Source organism: Macrobrachium nipponense, chromosome 42 (assembly GCF_015104395.2).
Source record: "Macrobrachium nipponense isolate FS-2020 chromosome 42, ASM1510439v2, whole genome shotgun sequence".
Classification (NCBI taxonomy): Eukaryota; Metazoa; Arthropoda; class Malacostraca; order Decapoda; family Palaemonidae; genus Macrobrachium; species Macrobrachium nipponense.
Window position 1 is genome coordinate 39,901,795 of NC_061103.1, and position 12,092 is coordinate 39,913,886.

General features: G+C 33.3%; 1 protein-coding gene across 1 annotated transcript in view; it reads left to right on the forward strand.

Moving 5' to 3' along the window:
• The first annotated feature begins 360 nt into the window (after positions 1-360).
• The window catches only part of LOC135213337 (nephrin-like), a 59,463-nt gene continuing 47,731 nt past the window's right edge, over positions 361-12,092 (forward strand). Inside the window, 1 exon segment of the mRNA XM_064247314.1 lies at positions 361-424. The gene's annotated coding sequence lies outside the window, so the exon portion shown is untranslated.

A 12,092-nucleotide genomic window follows, 5' to 3' on the forward strand; every position in this document is an offset into this window, starting at 1 on the left:
TAAGGCACAACACCCACACCTCTTCCCCTCAAAATGTAAACAAACAACCCCTTCCCCTTCAAATGTGAACAACACCCCCCAACCCCTCCCCTCAAAATTTAAACAACCCCCAACCCCAACCCTCCCTCAAATGTAAACAACACCCTTACCCCCTTACCCCTTCCCCCAAAACTGTAAACAAGTTTCCCCCACCCCCTTTTTTTTCCCCCTTCCCCTCAAAATGTAAACAAATCATTGTATCACAAATATCCTTCTTTTCAGATATCGAGCCAAGAACCATCGTTATGTGGAAGTTCGTAGAGGGCTTTCAACGCAATCGGCTGCCTTGTTGCAAATCCACTCCCCTTTCCCCACCCTCCCCCAAGTACGATGTTCCTGTCCTCACCCTTTGGTATATAGAGGACCAAGAGACCCCTGTTTATAGGTAAGTGAGAGGATGAAGAGGAGAGAGAAGGAGAGAGAGAGAGAGATGAGAGAGAGAGAGAGAAAATTGTTCTTGTTTTTGGGGGGTATGGATTCTCCTCTGTGAAAAATTCAGTTGTGTGTTCACGTTGATTAGGGAGAAAGGGAGAAAGCTTTGGAGGAGAGAGAGAGAGAGAGAGAGAGAGTTATGATTGTTTTGATGAGCTTTCTGTGAAAATTGCAGTTTCAAGTTGGGAGAGAGAGAGAAGGGAGATGAGGAAAGAGGAAGAGAGAGAAGAGGAGAGATGAGGACAGAGACAGAAGACGAGAAGAAAGAATGATTATGCTTGTTTTTTGCATGAGGTTTGCTGTGAAAAATTTGATATTAAGGGAGAAAAAGCCTTTGGAGAGGAGAGAGAGATAGAGGAGAGATCGATGAGAGAGAGAGAGGAGAGAGAGAGAGAGACTTTCAATAAATATGTCCAGCAAAATCATATTCGCGTGATGTCGGCTTGCGACAAACTTTTGCAATAATCAATCCTGACCTTGAAACATTTCATGTGATTATGTAGATATAATGATATAATTATATCTATATTATATATAGATAATTAGAGATATATATATATATATATTTATATTTATTAATATATTATATATAATTATATTATAATATAGATATATATATAATTACTATTTATATATATTATATAGTATATATATATAATAATATATTTATATTTTATATATATAAATATTTTAATCTATATAATATATATTATATATATATATTATATATATATTATATATATATATATATATATACTGAATAACTTGAGCACGATAAGGTAATTAAAACGTGGATTGCTATGTATAAATAAAGGGTTTTTTTCTTTTTTGCCACCGAAGGAAACAAAAAAATGGAAAAAGCGAGATAGCCCAAGTACTTTTCGGTCCTGTTCGGACCCTTTAACTGAGGCAAACTAGATTTTACACAAAGAACAACATAGTCAAAAGAAGGCTTTAATATAACAAACTGACAACTAACCAGATTAGCCATAAAGGGCGAATTTTTTCACACTCTACAGAAAGGAGGAGCCGCCAGGAGGCTAGCCACCACCTTGAAGGATACCAGCAGTAAAACAAAAAGTGATTCCTTCCGAAAGAAAAACAAGTACATTTTGAAAAAAAAAAAACACGGGAGCATATACAATTTAATTCCATGAATTTTGAACACCCAAATTTTCCCAACAAAAAATTATTATATGTTGCTATTAATGAAAAAGAAATGCCTAAAAATGTACTTAGCTTACCTTATTTTCGTTGGATTTCGCAAGCCATAAAATTTAATATTTAAACTCGTTTAATGTTAATGTAGTGTTTTCTCGAATAACAACAATACCCATTAAAGATATTGCTAATTAAGAATAGTCCCCGTAACTTAACAAATAAAACAATCATTTCACAAAAAATTTCCTTGGTAAGGATTGCCCCATTCGTTTTACGTTTGGTCGGCAGTCAAGTAAAAATTTGATGTGTACGTATAAGAACAACAATGTAGTTCAGTTAGAACAGCCCAGACTTCAAATGCACTGTTTATCCATCTGAGTGAAAAATCGCATTGTAGTTCAATTGGGGTTGATAACCTCGGTAATTGCCTAGATCTAATGATTACGTTTCAAGAAATTTACTGGAATCGGCAATTGATACACAAATCTAATTAAAACAAAAAAAAAACCTAAATCTTAGTTCAAGGTACTGTAACCTATTTGGACCCATAATATGTGTAAGATGTTTAGGAAGGACCTCAAAATCAAATGGAACAACTAATAATTGGATTCCCACCCCAATGTATATAGTTATTGATTTCCTTCTTTCCCTTCTCCTCTCTCATCTCAGCATTCTTCTCTCTCTCTTCTTTCTGGTTCGATATTCTCTTCCCTCTTTCCTCTTCGCTCTTGATCGATATAGATTATTTATATTTTCTTTTCGTCTTGTTTTTCCATTAATAATAATTTTTGTTCGGGCAAATTTGTGTAAAAAATTCATGAATAGAAAATTGTATAATGCTCCCGTGTTTTTTTTGGTTTTTTTTTTTTCTTCAAAATGACTGGTTTCTGGCAAGAATCATTCTTTTTTACTGCGGGCATCCTTCAAAGGTGTGGCTAGCTCCTTGGCCCGGATCCTCCTTTCTGTAGAGTGTGAAAATCGCCCATTATGGGCTAATCTGGGTTAGTGGTCAGTTTTTATATTTAAGCCTTCTTTTGACTTATGTTGTTACTTTTGAAAATTCCAGTTTGCCGTCAGGTAAAGGGTCGAACCAGGGACCGAAAGTAACTTGGCCTATTCTCGCCTTTTTCATTTTTTTTTTCCTTGCGTGGCAAAAAACCTTTATATATATATAAATATATTATATATATATAATATATATGAATTATATATAATATATTATATAGATATATATATATCTATATGTATGTTTATAATTATAGTATATAATATATATCTATATTAATATATATATATCTATAAATAATAATATATTTATTTATACATATATAACCTTTTCACTCCTTACTCAGAATTAAATGATGGAAATGGAAGGTTTTAACTCTCTACTAAGCTATAAATTAGAATGAAAACTAGCAGCCATTCGAGTTCACAAGCCTTCACCGAGATTGTTACGCAAAGATAATCAGATAATCTTTTCGTCCTATGTCGGCTATTATTAAGAGTTATAAACATATTCAGTTTCTGTGTGGGAGTTTTGCGTTGATATGAACCGAGGATATTTGCCGTACCATTCCAAGTGTATTGTTTTCGATGAATAAGAGGTTCGTTGCAATACCAGATGGCTAAAGAACAATAAAAATAAAAAAATAGATGAAGCGGTAAAAGATAACTGTTCACTTGAATTAGCATTTTATTTTGGAATATGTGCACCAATCTATACACATGACACATAACTATATATATATATAATATATACGATATATATAATATATATTACATAAGATATATATTGAGATATGTATATATATATAGTATATATACTATATCTATATATATATATATATTATAGATATATATTATATAACAGATATGTATATATTAGATATATCCATGGCAGGGTTAATCGACATTCAAAGATATTTTCTTGTCAGAAATTCCAAAACAATAAGTTAGTTCTTTTTAATTGAAGCCTTTATTTTGCCATGCTTAGCTTAAACCAAGAACAGCAAACAGAAATGATAAAAAAAAAAGAAGAAAAAGGGAACTTTTCAAAATATCACCATCAGTATCCTCCCTTTAAAAAAAAAAAAAAAAAAACAAAAAAAAAAAAAAAAAAAAAAAAAAAAAACAGCGACACTTGTCAGACACATAACGTACCGGACGTAAATCGAAACGTGCGTGTCAGCTCTCTTCATATTACACTCATTATTCACTTTGGCGTTTTGCTCCGAAATTTGAATCGAGTCGCCTGTCAAAAATTTGCTGGAATCATTTAACGTTCTGATTTTCACTTGCGATAGAGAAATCTGAGCCATTTCTGGGAACTCATTCCGGTTACTGAGTTCAGGGAAGTAGAGTGGTAATCGTTGTTTCTTCCGCTGAGGCACGGAATCGAAGTTGCACCTGCTGGATTTAAAAAGAAGAAGAAGAAGATAAAGAAAAAGAAGAAGAAATGAGGATAAAAAAGTATTATGACATAAACTTCAGGGGCAAATGGCAAAGGTCATGCAAGTCAGAATAAGAAGGAAAATAGAAGAATACAGAAAATAAGGAGAAAAAAGGAAAATGAGAATCGATATTCCCCAACGCCTGCTGGATTTAGAAAGAAGAAGAAGAAGAAAAGAAGAAGAAGAAGAAGAAGAAGAAGAAGAAGAAGAAATGAGGATAAAAAAGTATTATGACATAAACTTCAGGGGCAAATGGCAAAGGTCATGCAAGTCAGAATAAGAAGGAAAATAAGAATACAAAAGATAAGGAGAAAAAGGAAAAAGAAAAAGGGTCAATAAGAATCGATTTCCCCAACGCCTGGATGGATTAGAAAGAAAGAACGAAGAAGAAGAAGTAAGAAAGAAGAAGAAGAAGAAGAAGAAGAAGAAATGAGGATAAAAAAAATAGATATTTTGGGATTCTCTTCAAGGATAGGTGTCAAGGGTCATGCAGATCAGAAGAAGAAGAAAAATAAGGAAACTAAGAAGAATACAGAAAATAAGAAGAAATAAGGCAAATAAGAAGATTACGGAAAATAACTATGAGAAGAATAAGGAAACAAAGAAGAAATAAGGAAAATAAGATTACGGAAAAAATGAGAAGAATAAGGGGAAAAAAGAAGAAATAAGGAAATAAGAACATTACGGAAAATAAAGAGAAGAATAAGGAAAAAAGAATAAGCATTAGGAGATTCACTCGTCGGGCAGCTGTCAATACTCATGCAAATCAGAAGAAGAAGAAAAATAAAAAAAACACGAAGAAAAAAGGAAAAAAGAATAGGTATTGTGACATTCTCTCGAAGGATAGCTGTCAAGGCTCAAACAAGTCAGTAGTTAGGAATATAGTACCAAAGTTTGGCGACTGAGAGAATACTGAGTTCTCAGAGTAAACTCCTCAGAGGCAAGTGACCTTACTGTTGATAAGTGGCGCCCAAAAGAGAGGTTTGAGCTTTCCCCTTTGACGTAAAGTTAACTTGGAGATTCAGGGATGGAAAGGAGAGAGGAAAGAGAACGAGAGAGAGAGGAGAAGAGAAGAGAAAAGAGAGAAGAAGAGAGAGAGAGAGAGGTGTTAGATCTTTTGTCAAGTAGATACAGGCGTTTGGATTAAGAAACAACGTTCTGGTTAACGGTTAAATGTATTATAAATAATATATAATATAATATATATATAAATATTAATATATATATAAATATATATTATATTATATATATATATATTATATATTAAAATTGTTTAAAAACGTACAAAACAAAACCCAAGGAAGGCGATTTTACGAAATTCCCATGTCCAAGAAGTGTAATTAAAACATTATAAGTGAAACGATTGATTTTGACAAGAACAAAAAGACAACCCATCGTGGACTTATTCAAGGAAAGGTGATTTGCAAAAACAACGCCCTGTTTTCAACATAGACAAAGTAAAAATCATAATGGTTAAACCTAGACAAAATGAAAAAACTACAAAGGTTGGTAAATAACAAACTGAAAAAAGAAAACTTTAGAATCTATTTTAATCCAAAAGGTTGAGCGGCTATGAATATATATAAGTAGTAATTTTTAAACTGGGACCTGTTTTCTGTAATGCAAATTATCCACAAAGCATGTAGTTAGTGTAGCTAAGTTTGGTTTAAACATAAGATTGGCAAACCACCGTAGGGCAGTTATCTGATAAACCAACCATATGCTTGTATGTTTATTTCTTTAACTTGACCGTTGTTTTCAGTTTTATGTAACTTTTTATTTCTCTTCTGAAAGAAAGGGGAGAGGAATGTACTCTCCGAAAGCTTAAATAAAAAACTGTTTCATAGTTTTTCCGAATTTTAAGTGGGCTTCCTGCTATATAATATATATAGTATATATATATTATAGAGTATATATATATATATATATAGATTATATAATATTATATATAATACACGCTTTTATCCTTTTAAAAGGTCAGGTCGGCAACGCAACCTCCGTCCTGATTATTGGCGATTCGCTGGTTCGTTTTCCCACTACTGGGACATTGTATTTCTTCATATTTTCTTGCACTTGGGATCTTAAGGCTTTGTAGTGACAACCGTATCCAAAAAAAATGTAAAAAAACACAAAAGTATATTTTAGTTTAACGAGACCACTGAGCTGGTTAACAGCTCTCCTACGGCTGGTCCGAAGGATTAGACACTTTTGACGTGGCTATGAACAACCAATTGGTTTCTAGCAAACGGGACCTACAGCTTATTGTGGGATCCGAACCGCATTACACCGAGAAATAAATTTCTTTTAATCACCCCAGAAATAAATGCATCTGAATTCCAGCATTGGGCAGAGCGGTGGGGGAATCCGAACTTTGGACTACCGAATTGGTAGGCGAGCACGTAAACCCACCCGCCTAAACGAGGAACTTAAGCATATCCAAAAAAGCGGAGAAGAACTTCGAGAAGTTAGGAGTGCATAATGGCCTATTACAATTGAATTTTATATTATTATATTATATATAATATATAATATATTAATATATAGATTATTATTATTAATATATCATATAATAAGTATATATAGATTATTACATAATTCTGAGAACACAAGCTCCTCTCACAAAATAAATCTCTAGAAGGTCGCCCGTTCCATAAACAGGTGCTCCAGGATTATAAAGATCGTATTTACAGCTTAATTGGTAATTCCAGTATGAAGTCCGTTACGTGAAAAAACCTTCATGGCTTCAGGAACTCCGCTTAAACGCGTTAGGACGCCCCATTAGCAGCACAACGGCCCTCATTTGCTTCGTATCAACCGGAAAAAAACAAAATGCTTTTGATTTGCGCAGCCCATGGCGAGAGAGTGAGAGAATTCCTATTGGAATGGGTAAAATGATAGATAGAGGTTTACGTTTATGTTTGTAACGTATGAACTGCTTCATGCTGCTATAGACAAGATTTTGTATATGGTATTTAAGCGAACATGCATACTGCTTCGTCACTGTAACAAAGATTAATCCTTATCTTTACGAATATTCATGTATGTACGTATGTATTTATGCATATTTGTATGTATGATTTTGTATACGGTACTTAAGCCTAGATGCATACTGCTTTCATCACTGTAACACAAATATTAATTCTTATCTTTAGAGCTTTTATGTATGTATGTATGTATGTATGTATGTATTTATTCATACATGTATGTATTGATGATTTTGTAGACGGTACTTAAGCCTAGATGCATACCGTTTCGTCCATGTAGCTAATATTAATTCTTATCTTTACAACATTAATGTATGTATGTATTTATTTATACATGTGTGTATGTATGATTTTGTATACGGTATTTAAGCCTCGATATCTACCGTTTCGTCACTGTAGCTAATATTAATTCTTATCTTAACAACAATTATGCATGTATGTATGTACGTATGTATGTACAAACTGCTTTCATGCTAACATTCACAAGATTTTGTAAACTGTATTTGATACTAAATGTATCCCGTTTTTTCACTGTATCCTTAATTAATTTATATTAAAAAAAAATTACAAAAATTAGGTAGACCTGACTATGGAATTATAAATACAACTGGGGCCATCTGGATCAGAGATTAATTAACTGGTTTTTGAGAACAAGACTGAGTAGGTGGCATTTTCTCTGACACAAATATCATATCTAAATAATGTTATTCGAATACGGAAGAACTGACTGGTGTCACATAGGTCTGAGTAAAATGTAAAAATGTATAATTGGCTTTGTACGACAACGGAAATTGGATATTTCGAGATGATTTATTGATTTTTTTTTTTTTTTTTTTTTTATTTTTTTTTTTTTTTTTTTTTTTTTGCTCGATAGTCACAGTCCTCCAATTCGACTGGTGGGGGTATTTATAGTTGTGGGGTTTTTCCGGGTTGCATCCTGCTTCCTTAGAAGTCAATCACTTTTCTTACTGTGCGCGCCGTTTCTAGGATTCACCACTTCTTGCATGAGGCCCGGAGGCTTACTTTCACAGCCTCTAGTTTTTCTAAGATTCCCTTTTTTCAGGGATCTTGGGATCGTGCCTAGCGCTCCTATGATATTTGGGTACGATTTCCACTGGCAATATCCCATAATCCTTCTTATTTCTATTTTCAGAATCTTGAACTACTATCCAATTTTTTCCTTCTCTTTCGGCTTCAAAACTCTTGTGCAAGTGCCGGGCATTCGCTTGCTATTATGTATTATTTATTAATTAGTTATTATTATTATTATTATTACATTATTATTATTATGTTAATTTTTTTATTCATTGTTTTAAATTACAAATATAGATCTATATATATAATTATTATAGATATATATACTATATATAGATATATATAATATATTATATATATGAAATTTTTATCACAGCACCGTTGATTCAATACACGCATTAAGCTACAATTGGTCGTTTAATATCCAAATTGCGCTCCTTACCTCGGAATTAATATATGTTTTTCATAATATGTTAAACCGAAAGGAAGAATTTTTGTTGAAATTATATGAAATATAGATTAATTCCAGAGGTTAGAGCGAATTAGATATTAAAGGACCATAGGTGTAGCTTAAATGCAGGGTAAATTTATATTATATATATACATAATTAGATATAGATATAGATATATTTATAATATATATATAGTTATAGTGGTGCGCTAATCTAATATGTATATTATATATATATATATATCTATAGAAGATAGATATATATATATATATACTAATATGTATTAATTATCTACTTATGATATATAGATATATATATATATATATATATATATACGTATATATATATATATATATAATTATATCTAGATATATATAAATATTATACAATATATTCTATAGTATATATAATGGTTATGGACAAAATTACGAACGCAAGCAACCATTAATAACCAATAAATCGTGTATAAAAATTAGTATTTGCAATCGACACAAATATCAATCAATGACAAGAGATGATCATCGCAATGGTATACATTACGATAAAAAAAAAAAAAAAAAAAACCAAAAAAAAAAAAGGGAATCCAGTTACGATCAAATTACAAGCATGAACGCAAACCAGAACTCGAAAATTCAAAGCACCAAGCATCAGGTCAGCACCGCCGCCGTCATCCGGAAGAACAAAAGCAACAGAATAAAAGGAATGAAGAAAAAAAAAAGATGAAAAATAAAATAAAAGCCGCGTTTCATTCACCCCCTTTAACCTTCCAGTACGGCCCGGGGTACTCGTTCTTTGCAACGCGAATTTCTTTGACTTACCGACGGAGGGAGGAGGAGAATACAGAAACACGGACTTTCACTCTCTCTCTCTCTTCGTCCTCAGCTCTCTCTCTCTCTCTCTCTCTCTCTCTCTGGGATTTGTCACTCTAAAATTGGATCACTTTTTTATTTCTTTCTTTTTCTTCTTTGATCCTCCTGTAGTAACACGATCTAATTTGAGGAAGAATGATTCTGAAGAAGAGAGAGAGAGAGAGAGAGAGAGAGAGAGAGAGAGAGAGAGTGAAAGTTGTTCCTTACATAAACAGATTGAAGGACTCCAGGAAAAAGAGAGAGAGAGAGAGAGAGAGAGAGAGAGAGAGAGAGAGAGAATTGTCCCTTATATAAACAGATTAAAGGTCTTCAGGAATGAGAGAGAGAGAGAGAGAGAGAGAGAGAGAGAGAGAGAAATTGTCCCTTTATATAAACATTAGATGAAGGACTAGACCAGGAGAGAGAGAGAGAGAGAGAGAGCAGAGAGAATGAGAGAGAGAGAGAGAGAGAGAGAGAGAGAGAGAATTGTCCTTTATATAAGCAGATTATAGGTCTCCAGGAATGAGAGAGAGAGAGAGAGACAGACAGATTGTCCTTTAGACAGAGAAATTAGTCTCCAGGAATTTGAGAGAGAAGAGAGATAGGACACCAGATGAGAGAGAGGGAGAGAGAGAGAGAGATTTACGTCCGTCACACAGACGCAACTTTAAGGACACCCCCAGTGGAGTTTTTAAAGAAGCAAGGTCCTATACTCCCTACAGGGACGAGAGTTAAATAATGTTCAAGAGATGAAACAAATAAAAAAAAAAACATTATTTTTGTTTTAATCTCAAAGAAGAGTCACAAGAACAACAGAAGTGGAGGAGGAAAAGGACTTTGATAATGAGGCACAATGAGGCGTGATAATTACGAGAGTCATTGTCGTTCGTGTTGTCAGTACCATCATCATGTACGTACTTTCCTTTAATTTGGATTTTTTTTATATAATTGACTTTCGTTCTCATGATTACGGATGTGTAAGCTTTAATTTCCTGGGTTTTTTTTATAATATTATTACATTCTGCTTAAATGTTGAGAAAGTTCTTATGTGTATGTATGTATGTATATGTGTGTGTATGTATATATTTACATATATATTTATAAACACACATACCCCACATACATATAGACATACACACACACATATATATATATATATATATATATATTATATAGATATATACATATATATATATATATATATATATATATATATATATATATATATATAGTATATATATATATATATATATATAATTATATAAATATATATTATATTCATATATTTACATATATATTTATAAACACACATACCCCACACACATACATACATACATATATATAAGGAGAGAGAGAGAGAGAGAGAGAGAGAGAGAGAGAGAGAGAGAGAGAGAGAGAGAGAGAATTCCAAAGAAGTAGCAGTTAATTGTGTAGAGCACGTGAGAGTTTCATCAGGATTCCTTTCTCTCCAGGACTTAATTATTCTTTCAGAGGGCTGACATTTCTTTCAGCCTCTCATCAAGAGAGTTCTTATTTATTTTCTGAAAATGAAGCAGCGTTATATGATATATTTTTGTTTGTCGGTTCGAAAGTAAAGTGGGTCTCAGAGATTTTGCTTTAATTAATAGCGAATATTGTATTTCTCTGCAAAGCTGAACACAGTTTTTTACCCTTATATGAATTGTTGTGGTTGCAAGAATGTAGTCTCTCTCTCTCTCTCTCTCTCTCTCTCTCTCTCTCTCTCTCTCTCAAACAGTCTAGTTTAAAAAATCATTTCTGCTTTCCAAATAAACAAATGCACACACAAGAGGGCTATTTGAAATAATGAGAGAGAGAGAGAGAGAGAGAGAGAGAGAGAGAGAGAGAGAGAATATTCCAATAGTCACAACTCACCAACAGTATAAAAATATATGATCATCTTTCCAAGAGACAGCTATCTGTAAAATGAGAGAGAGAGAGAGAGAGAGAGAGAGAGAGAGAGAGAGAGAGAGAGAGAGAGAGAGAGAGAGAGAGAGAGAGAGAGAGAGAATATTCCAAGTCACAACTCACATAACAGTAAAAAAATATGTGATCATCTTTCCAAGAGAAAGCTATCTGTAACAATGAAAGAGAGAGAGAGAGAGAGAATATTCCAAGTCACAACTCACATAACAGTAAAAAAATATGTGATCATCTTTCCAAGAGAAAGCTATCTGTAACAATGAAAGAGAGAGAGAGAGAGAGAGAGAGAGAGAGAGAGAGAGAGAGAGAGACGCCATATCATAACAAACCTAATCTCGCATTGTCACACACGCCCGGGCATACTAAACTTCCCTTTTTATAATATGAAACTCTTAACAAACGAAGCGAACGTCCCAGATGTAGTTCCATCTCACCCTTGACATTTTAGCCTGGACTGCTTAAACTCTCACAGAATTCCCGTGAATATCTGCGGTTTACCTTCTTCATTCCTTTTTTCATTATTATTTTGTTCTCGTCCTGGAATATTTATTCGAAAGGACTGGATGACTTCCCGTATCCTTCGGCCCTCAAAGAGGAGTTTTGGGGGAGGCTTGGTCCTTTGCATTTTTCAAAAGTACTTTTCCTTTTGTGTAGCTAAAGTGGTGGGAAATGAGGTATTCGGGCGAATATGTGTTAGTGTTATTTTTCCCAGGGGTTTCCAGACCACGATATAAGGAGAGGTTTGAAACC